Genomic DNA, 12,500 nt, shown 5'->3' with positions numbered 1-12,500 from the left:
AAGGAAAAAAACACCGCAAACCGTCAAAAATACCTAGAACTTAGAAACTCAGTCAAAAAACAGTGCAGGCAAGACAAAAAAGACTGCTATAATAACATCCAAATAAAACATCAGAAAAATCCCCAAAAGTTTTCGTCTGCCATTAATAAAGTATTGCACCCAGGCAATACTGACACCCCAGCCCCAAACTTACCCAATTGCAAAGATGATATTCCAACCCAGTTTAACAAATACTTCACCGAATCCATATTAAACCTTATAAATACTAACTTCACTACTACCCCACCACCACCAAGTAACAATCCCAGCTGCTTTTAATTCCATCCAGTCCCTACTACTACCATAGAAAATGTCTTAAAAAACTCAAGCCAACTACTTTGGCCACAAACAACCTCTGAAATTAGCCACCGATGCCATCTCAGTCTCCATGACCATCTTAATAGACTGCTCTATCACTGAAAATAAAACACCTAAACTCTGGAAAATAGCACATATAATTCTACTTCATAAAGGAGGTAACGCTAAAGACTTTTCTATCGTCCCATACCCATACTGTTCCCCCTTTCAAAAATCTTGGAAAAATGCATTCATACACAACTTCTAGAAAACCTATTAACAATCAATCTCTTAACTCTCACCCAACATGGTTTCTGACCTAATCATAGTACCACTACATCACTAATGAGTTTTACCTACACCATTAACCAGTTTTGTACTGAAGGAAATCTAGTTTCCTCAACATTTCTGGATCTGTCAAAGGCAGTTGACACTGTATTCCATTCCAAACTCTTAAATGCCATAGCTGATTTTAGCCTCAGCCAGACAGCACTAGCATCCTTTAAAGACCATCTGAATGGCCATCAACAAGAAGTATTACTGCAACAAAACCTCTGCCCTCTTCTTCCTATAACCATAGGAGTCCCACAAGGTTCTATCCTTGGCCCACTCCTCTTCACAATCCTCACTAACAAACTTTATACAGCTACAAAAGGTTCCACACTCATACAATATGCAGATGATTCAACCCTTATATGTGCCACTCCTACCCTCCAACAACTAGAACAAATTACCCAACAGTCATTTGCAGCTATCGAAGCTTGGCTAACTAATACCCAACTAATTTTGAATCTCCGAAAAACACAACTAATCCTATTTCACCCTACTAGAGCCCCTGATACTCCCCAGCATTCAAAATAATCTCAGTCAATAATACCACTATAACCACTTCCCAGTACTAAGCTATTAGGGGTTACAATTGACCATAATTTGCTATTTGATGCTCACATCTCACAGTCCATTAAAAAAGTACATAAAAAACTAGGGTGCCTATACAGGAGTAAACACTATCTCACAGCTGACACTAGCGTTACTATTGCTAGAACTCACCTTACGTCAACCATACTTTACACATCCCCAATCCTTACCAACATTAGAAAGGCTGATATGACAAAACTAGAAAATGGTCACAATAAAATAGTAAAACTTGCAACAGGTGCTAACTATAGATCCCACCACTGCTACTCTGTTAGAAAACTTTCATGGCTTGAATTCCCCTCACTGCTAAAATACAATCAGCTCAAAATGGCCCACCATATTATAAACCAGCCTGAAAAAACTCCAGCCCTAAAGAACATACTAACAAACTACTCCAATAAACGTCTTCTTCGCTCTAGCAATAAGGCACTATTAGAAATAACAAAAAGCAGAAATCACGCTGGAGATTCCTTATACTCCTGTTACATCATCAAGCCTGGCATAGTCTTCCATTAGACATCAAAAGAAATGCTAACATTGAACAATTCAAAAACTACTAAAAGCCCACCATGCCCATGTAGTGAACCAAGATAAAAAAACTACTAAATTAAAAATAACCATAACACCATCTAACTCATACCACACTAGACAAATAATTTAAAAAAGTTAATACTTCTAGTCTCCGCTACTATCATCGTATGTAGTTTAACTAAAATCCCTTCTAGCTCCATCCCTGGAACCTCCCTACATACTTATCAAGTATCTTCTGTTCCTCCACACATCTCTTACTTAGTCCCACAGCCAATGTGCACAGCTGTTAACTAACCTGGTAAAGCCTGCACTAAAGTAACCAGCTAGAACAGAACTACCTATACAACTTTTTCTTCTTCTCAATAGTAACCTCAGCTACTAGTCTGTCTTTTTTCTTCCCTGCCTAATATTCTATCAGCTGTAACATGGTTTTCTTCTCAAAATGAAATTAACTTCTTTATAGTTTCTCTTACAAAATATTATGTAATATGCTAAACTTGTTAACTTCTCATTTGTAAAATTGTTAACTTTTAATTCTTTGTATATCTTTTAGCTTTTCTCCCCAGGCCTCCACTGAAAATAGACATGTTGTCCAGTCGAAATTTCTCTGTAAACAAATGTAAAATAATTATTAATAAATTAACAAACTAGGAATGAATCCTTATGTCACTTGATGGATTGCCAGCTGTTTCATAGATAGAAAGCAGAATATCACAATAAGGGAAATGACCTCCACTTAAAGTCACCAGTGGTGTCCCCAGAGATCAGTGCTCGGACCGCTCCTTTCTGGCATCTTCTTCTCAGAAGTGTAAGCCACTCGTAAATGCTTCTAGCTGACTAAGTGTGCAGATGACAGCAAACCAGGTGCAGTTACTGAATCCCCCAAATCTTAGCCATGCTGCAGTAAGGCTTGTCCCAAACAAATAACTGGTGTCAAAAACATAGTCTAAAGTTAAATGTCAGGAAATGCATTTACCGTACCCTTTGGGAAGTCATCTACCCCAGGGAACAATCACAATGATAATACCCCTATAAGAGTTGATTCACTTGTACGGGATCTAGGAACGTATGTGGACAGCTACCTATCACTCAACCAACATGTCCACTGTGGTAAGGACGTCCTTCTGTATTGTGCAGCTCAATAAGTAAAGGCATTCTAGGCCCAAGGATGTCATTGCTCCCCTTTGCTTGGCTCTCTTAAGGCCAATCACACCCCATTTGGCAGTTATCAGACCAAACACATGCAACAACTAAAACACCCTCAGAGATACCTTACAGAAAGGATACTGCACTTAAACAATTTGTCATAAATGGACCACCTCAAAGCCCTGTTACTTTACTCAGTCTCTTACAGACTGCCATGATATGACCTGTGTCTTTCACACAAGGTATCATCTGACCCAATACTGATGGAGCTACTACACATCAACAAGTCAAATGGCACCAGAAATACATGGTCCAGAGATCTGAACATTTTCTGCACCATCAACAGAATGGTTTGGAGGAACAGGTATATCTTACAGAGGGTACCATTGCTCTGAAACAGACTTCACATCCATGCAAAATAAAGCTGATCCCTGTCTAAATTCAGGCACTAGTTAGATTTCTGGATAGGAAATATGAAATGCATCCTAGTGTACCTCCTTTAGGAGAGACAGTTCCTAAACATTGTAACTGTCACTTGGAGTCTTTCTAAATGAGCCCGGTTATTACCATTAGAGGTAGCACACTATATGTCATATATGGTTATGGTTAAACTTGGCATTAAATGGGATGGTTGATTCCAATCAAGAAACAAGAAACCTGGATAGGGTTAAAATGGGTCACTGGAGCAGTTAGCTTAGTACTAACCAATGAACCTAAGGGCCTTAAAGTGAAGGTGCTTAAAGAAGAACATTAAAAGTTAATCATCTGTTGAATGTTGTTGCTTAGAATCATCTGAGTAATGTCTACATAAACAGATTGCTTTATGTAATTTATTGGCCTGATGAAGTCTGTGTTCAAAAGTGCTTACTCATATTTTCTAAATACTTTGTAAGATTTTTTTGTTTATTTCAAATGTTTTTACTCACTGACATGATACTAGATTCTTATATTTTATACATTTATATATTTATTTCTTTAACTCAGAACTTTTTATCTGGGCTACTGCACTACAAAAAATGGAATATACTGAACATCAGGCTGTTGTGAATTGTTTAGCAGTTCTACAAAAGTCCAACAAAATTTCCAGAATATATTTTTCTATATTCTTAGTAATATATTTCATCACGTTTTACATTACAAATTAGATTACATGAAGAAAAAATAATTTGAACTCTATAACTTTCCCCAAAGAATGAGCATTTATTTCAGAACAAAAGGAAATAGAACATATTTGGTCTTATAGTTAAATGGATGGAAAATCTAAAAAATAAAATATATTTTTCAGAAAAAATTACTGAGAAAAGCAATTCGATAAAATGTCCAGAAAATATAGACAGCATAAGTGATCTTGGCTTTTAAACATTTTTTTTCCAAAATTATCTAGTTTTCAACAAGAAGATTTAATGAAACTATTTTTGTTGTTTGAAAGTGATGATGATGGTAGAAGTCATAAAGACAGAAAAAGCTTCAAGTTATGGTAAACACACACACACATACACACGCACACACATGCACACACACACACACGCACACACACACACACACACACACACACACACACACACACACACACACACACACACACACACACACACACACACACACACACACACACACACACACGCACGCACACACACACACACACACACACACACACACACACACACACACACACACACACAGTCACTGTCTCATCTGTAAAAACACAACACAATTTACAATTTAAATTGTTTTATATCAGTGGAAACACATTTGCAGTATGTTGCAAATATACTACGTACCTCTTGTGTTTTCAGTGTTTTGGAGTAATTCATTGGTCAATTTATCTGTGGATAAAATACAAAAACAAATGACTATAACCATTTTCTTTTCTTCCAACAAACAGATCATAAATTAAAAATAAAAAATTAGTTTTATCATACATTAAACTCAATATTTGCATTTAAAGCACCCAAGTAGACAGCAGAAGGCTGACAGGATGCTGTAATTCTGTAGTTCTGTATACATCAGAGATATCACTGATGTATGTTAGCTAATCACAGCTGTTATATTCTGCAGCTCTGTACACATCAGGGATATCTCTGATGTTAGCCAATCACAGCTGTTACAGTCTGCAGCTCTGTACACATCAGGGATATCTCTGATGTTAGCCAATCACAGCTGTTACAGTCTGCAGCTCTGTACACATCAGGGATATCTCTGATGTTAGCCAATCATGACTGTTACAGTCTGCAGCTCTGTATACATCAGGGATATCTGTGATGTTAGACAATCACATCTATTACACTCTGCAGGTCTGTATACATCAGGGATATCTCTGATGTTAGCCAATCACAGTTGTTACAGTCTGTAGCTCTGTATACATCGGGGATATCTCCGATGTTAGCCAATCACAGCTGTTACAGTCTGCAGCTCTGTACACATCAGGGATATCTCCAATGTTAGCCAATCACAGCTGTTACAGTCTGTAGCTCTATATACATCAGGGATATCTCTGATATTAGCCAATGACAGCTGTTACAGTCTACAGGTCTGTATACATCAGGGATATCTCTGATGTTAGCCAATGACAGTTATTACAGTTTACAGCTCTGTATACAACAGGGATATCTCAGATGTTAGCCAATCACAGTTGTTATAGTCTGCACCTCTGTTCACATCAGGGATATCTCCGATGTTAGACAATCACAGTTGTTACAGTCTGCAGCTCTGTATACATTAGGTGTATCTCTGATGTTAGCCAATCACAGCTGTTACAGTCTGGAGGTCTGTATACATCAGGGATATTTCTGATGTTATCCAATCACAGTTGTTACAGTCTGTAGTTCTGTATTCATCTGGGATCTCTCTGATGTTAGCCAATCACAGTTGTTACAGTCTGTAGCTCTGTATACATCAGGAATATCTCTGATATTAGCCAATCACAGCTGTTACAGTCTGCAGTTCTGTATACATCAGGGATATCTCTGATGTTAGCCAATCACAGCTGTTACAGTCTTCAGCTCTGTATACATCAGGAATATCTCTGATTTTAGCCAGTCACATTTGTCACAGTCTGTAGCTCTGTATACATCAGGTATATCTCTGATATTATCCAATCACAGCTGTTACAGTCTGGAGGTCTGTATACATCAGGGATATCTCCGATGTTAGACAATCACAGTTGTCACAGTCTGCAGCTCTGTATACATCAGGGATATCTCTGATGTTAGACAATCACAGTTGTTACAGTCTACAGCTCTGTATACATCAGGGATATCTCTGATGTTAGCCAATCACAGCAGTTACAGTCTGCAGCTCTGTACACATCAGGGATATCTCTGATGTTAGCCAATCATGACTGTTACAGTCTGCAGCTCTGTATACATCAGGGATATATCTGATATTAGCCAATTAAAGCTGTTACAGTCTACAGGTCTGTATACATCAGGGATATCTGTGATGTTAGACAATCACATCTATTACAGTCTGCAGGTCTGTATACATCAGGGATATCTCTGATGTTAGCCAGTCACAGTTGTTACAGTCTGTAGCTCTGTATACATCGGGGATATCTCCGATGTTAGCCAATCACAGCTGTTACAGTCTGCAGCTCTGTACACATCAGGGATATCTCCAATGTTAGCCAATCACAGCTGTTACAGTCTGTAGCTCTATATACATCAGGGATATCTCTGATATTAGCCAACGACAGCTGTTACAGTCTACAGGTCTGTATACATCAGGGATATCTCTGATGTTAGACAATCACAGCTGTTACAGTCTGCAGGTCTGTATACATCAGGGATATCTCTGATGTTAGCCAATGACAGTTATTACAGTTTACAGCTCTGTATACAACAGGGATATCTCAGATGTTAGCCAATCACAGTTGTTATAGTCTGCACCTCTGTTCACATCAGGGATATCTCCGATGTTAGACAATCACAGTTGTTACAGTCTGCAGCTCTGTATACATTAGGTGTATCTCTGATGTTAGCCAATCACAGCTGTTACAGTCTGGAGGTCTGTATACATCAGGGATATTTCTGATGTTATCCAATCACAGTTGTTACAGTCTGTAGCTCTGTATTCATCAGGGATCTCTCTGATGTTAGCCAATCACAGTTGTTACAGTCTGTAGCTCTGTATACATCAGGAATATCTCTGATATTAGCCAATCACAGCTTTTACAGTCTGCAGTTCTGTATACATCAGGGATATCTCTGATGTTAGCCAATCACAGCTGTTACAGTCTTCAGCTCTGTATACATCAGGAATATCTCTGATTTTAGCCAGTCACATTTGTCACAGTCTGTAGCTCTGTATACATCAGGTATATCTCTGATATTATCCAATCACAGCTGTTACAGTCTGGAGGTCTGTATACATCAGGGATATCTCCGATGTTAGACAATCACAGTTGTCACAGTCTGCAGCTCTGTATACATCAGGGATATCTCTGATGTTACACAATCACAGTTGTTACAGTCTACAGCTCTGTATACATCAGGGATATCTCTGATGTTAGCCAATCACAGCAGTTACAGTCTGCAGCTCTGTACACATCAGGGATATCTCCAATGTTAACCAATCACAGCTGTTACAGTCTATAGCTATGTATACATCAGGGATATCTCTGATTTTAGCCAATCATAGCTGTTACAGTCTGGAGGTCTGTATACATCAGGGATATCTCTGATATTAGCTAATCATAGTTGTTACAGTCTGTAGCTCTGTATACATCAGGGATATCTCTGATGTTAGACAATCACAGTTGTTGTAGTCTGCAGCTCTGTACACATCAGGGATATCTCTGATGTTAGCCAATCACAGCTGTTACAGTCTTCAGCTCTGTATACATCAGGGATGTCTCTGATGTTAGCCAATCACAACTGTTACAGTCTGCAGCTCTGTATACATCAGGGATATCTCTGATATTAACCAATTACATCAGTTACAGTCTGCAGGTCTATATATATAAGGAGTATCTCTGATGTTAGCCAATCACAGCTGTTACAGTTGTACCTTGTCATGGTGAAAGTAATGTCATGCAACTTCTCTGTTGTTAGTGGTCATTAGCTGCAACAAAGGCCTGGGCCAAAAGGCCAGCTGCATGTGAGGGGGTACTGTCACACTGAATTAAGCCAAGGATCTGAACCCTGAATGATGATCCCACAAAGACTTGTTTGATGTGTTCTTCATTGTTTAATAACTTCCTCTTGCTGTGCTCTGTATTACATCATCACTAGACAGAGTGTCCAGCCAGCATTGTCCTGTTGCTGACCCACCCCAGAAGAATGTCATCCCTTCTGTAGCAGCAGCACATTTCGTCTGTATAATATTGGTGGGGCTGTCAGTATCACAGCCACAAAAACTGGTGTGCCTTGTTCTCTGTTTTCATTGTTGTTTTTGTGTACAAAGAATGAATAAACAATTCTGATTTGTGCCATGAATTATAAACCGACAAAAGTAATGGGCAGTAAAAAGGGCCATGTAAAAAGAAATAATGAGAGAGAGAAGGAGAACCAAAGGTTATGAGTAAGGGGTAATAGGACACGTTAAGTGAAACAAACAAACAGTTATTTTGTATTTTAACTCCTGGTGTGATAGCTGTGGGCAGGCAAGATTACAGATCCACTGCACTGGTGCTCTGATACCTGTTATAATGTGTGTGGCTGCAAACATCAGTGACTCCTGTAATGACACTTACTGTCTGATCACTGTCCTACACAATCTGCATGGTTAGACCATTTTACATTTGCTTGTCACTGCTTACAATATAACATATTATCTCATATTGATGACAGGAGTCTTCAAATCTATCTGATCTGACCAAGAGTTACTGTTGCAACAATGGACAGGCACTTTTTCCTATTCCCTCCTGTCATTCTGGCTATCCTAAGCTTTTTTAATACACCCAAATTAGACAAGCCTCTACCACCCACTCTGACAACTAATTCCTCATATCTATCACTATTGCAATGAAGAATTGGCTGTTAATATCCAGACTGAACTGTTTTCATTTAATCTGGTAGGCCATCTTCTCTTTCCTGCTCTGTCTTCCCATTTCAGGTAATTCCTTACATAGTTCCTTGATAGCATCTTCAGTACAAAGCAATGTTCATCTATTGTTGCTATATTTAAGTGGAACAATCCACATTGACAAGTATTAATTCATGTGATCATGTGACATTCCTCAACATCGTTCACAATCCGATTCCTTACTGTGTGCTCAGGAAGCAGAATGGACTGTTTCTCCCAGATAGATCTCCAAAACTGCTCAAAGAGTTTTTACTTTAGTAGCTTTATGTTCCAGACCAAGGTTACCTCATTTCCTGTCCCTGGATATACATCATAATATTTGATTTCTCCTTACTGTCTCCTTTTGCTGTAAGCTTTACTATGCATGTGTTTGTAGTAACAGCATTCATTAAACCCCTTCTCTTGACCTGGATTCCAGAGACTGACCCTTTCCCCTGCACACATATTATTCCCTGGATTGTATTTCTCCAGGTTCACCATTACGTACATGGAGGACTTGAAGCTTTATTTGCTCTTTATGTGCTGATGCTGTTTTGAACCACATCCTTCACTGGCCTAAGATGTCCAGACTATACTCAGTACATCACGCTGGAAAGGGGTTATTCTATCCTCACAGTGGATTTCTTTGCAGACTGAATGGAGGTAAAGCCTCCAATGCACCCTATTTGTATGATTAGTTAGTCGACACTCACAAAGGTCAGTGACCCATAGAATTGTAAATTGCACTGCTATAAAATTCAGTAGATATAACTGAAGGGAGCAATAAAGCTAGAGTGCCTGAATGCAACTATTTCTCCGAGGTTTTTATTTTCAAGTTTCACATTTTATAGTATTACTGCATTAGGTTCAAAGCCAAATTAAAACTCAGACTTTGGTTTCAGTTCGTAAAACATTTTGACCCATCCAGTTGTCGAAATAATCCTTAAAAACTGACAATGTCTTACTATGGTGCATATTTAAAACGGTTTTATTCCATAAACCTAAAACTGATTGAGATAAAAGGCTGTATTTTAATGAGGTCCTACATCTATTCATTTTAAGAGTAAAATTCCCCTCTTGATACAAATTTAGAATCCAGCATTTTAAGTAGCTGTCGTAACTCCTCATCATATAATGCCTTATAGGCCATACATTATTTAGTTACTTATTCATTTATTTTGAGTTTTATCTTTCCACTAACCTGTCTTTCCCACTCAAGTGGCAGGAAAAGGCACAACAGCACAATGTGATGCCTTACCCACCTGTATTTCCCTAACACATATATTGCTACTCAGCTATACTTTCCTGAGAGCCTCGATTTACAGTATTAATCTCAGCATCCCCTGATTTATTTAATTTAATAATCAGACCCACATTACCACATGTTCTGTCCTTATTCAGCCATTATTACATAATTTAAAATATTAATCTCAGCATCCCCTGATTTATTTAAATAATCAGAACCACTTTATCACATGTTCACTCCTTGTCCAGCCATCATTACCTCATTTAAAATATTAATCTCAGCACACCCTGATCTATTTAATGTAATAATCAGAACCACATTACTATGTGTTCTCACCTGAATTACCCATTATTACCTCATTTAAAATATTAATTTTAGCATACCTTGCTTGACCTAATTTAATAATCAGAAGCCTGCTACAATGTGTTTTTTCCTTGTTCAACCAATGTTACCTAATTTAAAGAGGTGACAATCTGAAACATGCTACCACATGTTAACCCCTGATTTAGACATTATGTTAATGTATACACAGCAGTAAATGTTAGGTGTGGACACTGGGAGCAGGCATACAGCAATAAATGTCAGGACAATGACATCTGACATGCCAAGTAACTCTGTCTAAACTGCATATATTACTAAGCAAAAGTACAGGCAATAATAATAAGGTATTAGTTAACAACTAAGAAAAATTCTTTGGAAGAGCTATTTTTCCCAATGCATCTGCCACATTCTTAAGCAGGGCTTGTAAATTCTGAACTAACATACACCTTTTACATTATTTATACTTGCCTCCATGACAGCCCACCCCTCCACCCCCATGGCAGAGAAGGTAGACAGGAAACAGAATATCTCTTTTTCACAGGTTGGGATCTCTCCATTAATAAGCCCAAATTTCCAAGCAAGAGGGAAAAGAGGAGACTTACCACTGATGTTTGAGTAACATCAGTGACGTTGTTGATGTCAGCACATCTCCACAGAATCAAATTGCTCACTAAAAAATTGCATATGATATATTTTGCTAAGCTACACACATAGTTTTAAAAAGCACTATAGCTTAGGTAGCCAGCAACCAAATGCGATCTTTCACCCTAACAACTAGGAAAGTCTGGGATTTCCATACTCAGCTGAACAAAACAGAGGGAGAAGAGTGGCATACTACATATCTTACAGAGAAAGAAGGAATATGGCTATCAATTACCCCGTACACATGGTTACCTCACCCAGTCGCTTGACAAAGTGAGGTCTATACCATGGTTCTGCCAAGTACAGCTATGATGCTGAGGCCCATACAGTGGTACTCTCAGATTCTACACCTTGGAGAAGGCGGGCTAACTTTTCTACTGCAGTAGGTTGGTTCTAGAGAATTCAGCACATTAAGGCTGGATGTAACCCCACTCTGCTCAGCTTTGCTACCCAAAGCTTTGCTATAGTCCCTTACCCTACCTCCAATTCCCAGCTACCACCTTCTCTTCAACATTTGTCTCCTCTAACCCAAGAAAACCACTGCTTCCCCTCCAATCTGCACCAACAAATTAAAACTCCTCCCATTTTCCACTTCTCTCTACCTGTCCTAAGGTATACCTTCTGTCCTTCCTCATAAGCTTGACAGATGGAACTTGGATGCTACTCTTCTCCAAGACCTCTCCAAGGGATTTGATATAGTCTCAGATAAATTACTAATTCAACATCTGGTTACTAACTCAACATCTGGTCAACCTCAGTCTAACTAGCAATGCCTCAGCTTGGTTCTACAGCTAACTATCTCACATAAATTACTAATTCAACATCTGGTCAACCTCAGTCTAACTAGCAATGCCTCAGCTTGGTTCTACAGCTAACTATCTCACATAAATTACTAATTCAACATCTGGTCAACCTCAGTCTAACTAGCAATGCCTCAGCTTGGTTCTACAGCTATCTCACATAAATTACTAATTCAACATCTGGTCAACCTCAGACTAACTAGCAATGCCTCAGCTTGGTTCTTTAGCTAACTATCTCACATAAATTACTAATTCAACATCTGGTCAACCTCAGTCTAACTAGCAATGCCTCAGCTTGGTTCTACAGCTAACTATCTCACATAAATTACTAATTCAACATCTGGTCAACCTCAGTCTAACTAGCAATGCCTCAGCTTGGTTCTACAGCTAACTATCTCACATAAATTACTAATTCAACATCTGGTCAACCTCAGTCTAACTAGCAATGCCTCAGCTTGGTTCTACAGCTAACTATCTCACATAAATTACTAATTCAACATCTGGTCAACCTCAGACTAACTAGCAATGCCTCAGCTTGGTTCTACAGCTAACTATCT

Source organism: Protopterus annectens, chromosome 13.part0, assembly GCF_019279795.1.
Source record: "Protopterus annectens isolate FY-2018-M chromosome 13.part0, PAN1.0, whole genome shotgun sequence".
NCBI classification, from domain to species: domain Eukaryota; kingdom Metazoa; phylum Chordata; order Ceratodontiformes; family Protopteridae; genus Protopterus; species Protopterus annectens.
Note: the sequence above shows the minus strand (reverse complement) of the source record.